Consider the following 4,478-nt stretch of genomic DNA (forward strand, 5'->3'; position numbering starts at 1 on the left):
TACTGAGGTAGGGCCCAGCTCTGTAGTCCAAGCTGACCACAAACTCCGCCCCCCCCCCGGCTCCGCCTCTCCAGAGGGCCGGCTCACCATAGCTGGCCACTCTATTAATCACAGCATGCGAAATGGCAGCGCTCACAAAACCAAGCAGTAGGTAGAAAATGTCCTGCACTCAGCTATTGCTGTATGTTTAAGAAATACAGTTTGTGGGGCTGGTGAGATGGCTCAGCGGTTAAGAGCACTGACACCTGCTCACAACCATCTGTAATGAGATCTGAAGCCCTCTTCTGGAGTGTCTGAAGACAGCTACAGTGTACTCACATATAATAATAAATAAATCTTGGGGCTGACCAGAACGAGCAGAGGTCCTGAATTCAAATTCCCAGCAACCACATGATGGTTCACAACCACCTGTACAGCTAGAGTGCTCATATACATAAAATAAATAAATAAATCTTTTTAAAAAAAAGAAAAGGGAAAGATAATGTTTGTCATCCCCTTGGAAAGGGCATATCATGTACTGTGAGAATTTGAAGACCCCATGTCTGTTGCTATAAGTAGTCACACAGGCAAGATGCCCAACTGGGCTCAAGGGCCGATTCGACCCACTTGTGGTCAAGCCTGATCCATCCCTGGGACCCACACAGTGGAAGAAGAGAACCAGCCCCAGCCCCACCTCATCTCCTACAAACAAATCAAGTGTAAAGCGGAGACACCTGGGCCTAAGGCCGGCGTTTATGAGAAAGAAAAGGAAAACAAAGAACCCAGGAGAGTGGAGATGAAGGCGCCACAGTCTCAGCCAGCAGGGAACGAGGGCTGTATATCCTTACCCTCAGATCTGTACTCAGGGTTTGGTTTGGTGTGTGTTGGGGTGTGAATGGAGGGGTGAACCAAGACTTGTGCATGTGAAGCATCATGCTCTAACACCAAACTCTGTGTGTGTGTGTGTGTGTGTGTGTGTGTGTGTGTGTCTGTGTGTGTGTGTATGTGTTAATATGCACTTGTTGGACCTGTGTGTACCCATGTGCACAAATAAAGAGGCCATATAATAGTGTAAGCTTTTAAAAATGCTATATACAATATACAATAGCTATCACTTATAGACTTACTGTCAGCTATAACTACAATATAATATAAATATATAAAATAAATATAATATAGGCTACACATGAGCCGGAGATACAGCTCAGTCAGTAGTCTGCTTGCTTACGACACCCCGGGGGCAATCCCAGCTCTTTCCTACCCAGGGGTAGTGCTGCTGGATCCCAGCACCTGGGACACAGAGACAGGAGACTCGAGTGTTCAAGGTTATCCTCACTTGAAGAGTTCAGGAGTCTGTCCTAGAATGACTCTTCCCCCAGCATAGTCTTAACTTAATTAATTAAAAACAAAAACAAAACCCTGAGCTGGGCAGTGGTGGTGCACCCCTTTGAGTCTGAGTTCAAGACCAGCCTGGGCTACAGAGCAAGTTCCAGGACAGCCTGGGCTACACAGAGAAACCCTATCTTGCTTGGGGTGGGGGGTGATCCCAACTCTCGGGAGGCTACATGTTTCTTTATTTTTGGCTTATGCTGCAAGAAACCAAACAGAAGGGCACATTCTAAGCCAGGTGCTCTGCACATGCCTTAGGTCCCAGTACCACACGCAGAACCACATAGCTGACATTAACACCCAAGAGGCCACGCCACTAAGGCGGCACTCAGAAGTCAGAGGCAGGAGGTGTTCGAGGTCAGTGGGGCTGCATAAGGAGAGAACTCACTGCATAGGACCACACCTCCGCCTCCACCACCAAGTTAACACACAACGGCACTGATGGTTTCTAGTCAACAATGTCAAAGAACTAAGACACTGACTCTCAGAGGACAAGCTACCCTTGGTTTCCTCCATGTCTGACAAGCCCAGGCTGCATTTCCAGTCTTAACTGTTGAAGGTCTTGGTGTACAGGAAGGAAGGAAGGAAGGAAGGAAGGAAGGAAGGAAGGAAGGAAGGAAGGAAAGAAGGAAAGAAGGAAAGGAAGAAGGAAGGGAGGGAGGAAGGGAAGAAGGGAAGGAGGGAGGGAGGAAACTCTTGAAGGAGTAAGGATCGCTCCCAGCTGACTAGACAGGCATCCTCTACGAAACAGAACCCGCTGTACCAGTGCGTATCACACTCCTCTCCTCACTGGGGGATGCGATCATGCAACAACTCTTTGTCTTCCTCACTCAATGCAGAGGTTCACAGGTACAACCGAAACTCCAATGGCAGAAAACGTTCTATCTATAATCTTTATGCTGTCCAGGACAGACACTAGGTGTTTTTTTCAAATGCCTATTGTCCATTTTTATTTATTTGTTTGTTTGTGTGTGTGTGTGCCCATTCGATGGTGAGTGCATGTGTGTGTGTGCGTGCCACAACATAACTATAGGATCAGAGGCCACCTTCCAAGAATCAGGTCCCTCCGTCTACCATGGGGATAGAACTCTTGTCATCAGGCTTGGTGACAGATGCCTTTACTAGCAGAACCATTCTGGCAGCTCTCAAATGTTTTTAATGTACAAATTGGTGTCACTAAACTGTGTTCCAAATGACTAGAAAAACAACAGAAAAGATGCTCTTGTGGATTCCAAAATACCAATATCTATTTGATTGTTTCAAGTGTCCCAGGCCGCTAGAACAAAGACAGCCCCTCCCCCCCCGGGGGGGGGCAGGCTTCAGTGGGTTGTCAAAGGTCAAAGACAATGAAGCAATTTAAGTCAACAGAAATCCTGGTTGTTTTTAAAACATGGAATTTAGAAATAAGTAATTCAGAAGTTGGAGAGATGGCTCAGCGGTTAAGAGCACTGACTATTCTTCCGTAGGTCCTGAGTTCAAATCCCAGCAACCACAAGGTGGCTCACAACCATCCATAATGAGATTTGATGCCCTCTTCTGGAATGTCTGTAGACAGCTACAGTGTACTTACATATAATAAATAAATCTTTTTTAAAAAAAAGTACCTCAGATCCACTATAAGTAGCTGACAGACATGGATGTTTGACAGTCTCTGAGACAGATCTCTAGGTTTGTAAATAGACACGTGAAAGACATTTATATAAAAGTATAAAAAGGAGTTTGGGGGAGGAACCTCAGTTTGCAGAGTGGTTACTTGGCCCGGGCTTGATCCCAGAATACAGCAGGTGGTTGATAGGTGCTACACTCGCAGCACTCAGAAGGTAGAGGCAGAAGGATCAGAATTTCAAAGCCATCCTTGGCTACACAGAGAACCCAAAGTGTACCTGAGACACTATCAAATACAAAATACATACATCGATAAATAAATATAGTTCCATTGTGCATTGTGTGTGCAACTCACAACTGTTCATATGCATCTATATTTGGATGTTTCTCAAAGACCTAGGTTAGACACAAACATTGCATCAAACAGCTCTCATTTTGAATACATATGATACCTTTGGCAATACCCACAGGATTGGCATGTTTCCAAACTTGTATGCTTCATCCCGCTTGTAATTGTGTTTTCTGAGGGCTCAAACTTTAAAAGTAAAGGTTTTGGAGCAAATATCAAGAAAAGGTAGCTTTCCTTGTTTCCCTTCTGCTGCTAGCAAGGTCTAAGAATGTCCCACGCCACTGACAGCTAAACAAACCTTAGCCTAACTTTCAGTTTCCCATCAGCCTTTCTTCATTTTTTTTTCCAACAAAAATTGGACTCTTAAAATTATTGGTAGCAAGGGGACTATTGTCTGACTTAGACAAACCCAAGGCAAAGTGAAAAAAAAAAAAAAAAAACAGTACATTTTACAGAAAGAATCAGTACAGAGTTTGTCACAAGTGTCAGAGCATCAAGTGGCCAGACTCAGGTCAGGGTAGAGCCACATAGAGCCAAAAGAAAGAGAAAGAGAGAGAGAGAGAGAGAGAGAGAGAGAGAGAGAGAGAGAGAGAGAGAGAGAGGAAAAAGAAAAGAAAGAAAAAAAGGAAGAAAAAAGAAAGAAAGAAAGAAAGAAAGAAAGAAAGAGAAAAAAGAAAGAAAGAAAGAAAAAAGAAAGAAGAAAGAAGAAAGAAAAGAAAAGAAAAAAAGAGAAGCATCCGAACCATTAATGGCGCTGTACCTAAGCCAACTTGCTAATCAGAAAGACAAAACAAGAGTGCTAAAATGTTAAAGCGCTATAGAAATGCCGCCGAATACAGAACTTGAAAGTAAATATGCCAGATTCCCTAACGTCCTGGTACCTGATCTGGTGGAGCCACCAGTGCTTTGCCTGAGGTAAGTGGAGACGCTGGCAGGGCAGTCTGTCGCGGGCTTCTAAATAGACTTCTGTGAAAAACCTCGGCTGGCTATCTCCTGGGATCAGCGTGGCATTTAGTTGCCGGCTGGCCCCAATACGTTCCAGCCACCCCGGCCGCAAACCCCCCACTGTTATGGAAAGCACCACGTGACCTCCAAGGTCCACCCCTGGGTCTCTGTTTTCAAGGTCTTTCCTGAAAGTTGGCCATGCAGATAACCT

This window comes from Apodemus sylvaticus, chromosome 14 (genome assembly GCF_947179515.1).
Source record: "Apodemus sylvaticus chromosome 14, mApoSyl1.1, whole genome shotgun sequence".
Classification (NCBI taxonomy): Eukaryota; Metazoa; Chordata; class Mammalia; order Rodentia; family Muridae; genus Apodemus; species Apodemus sylvaticus.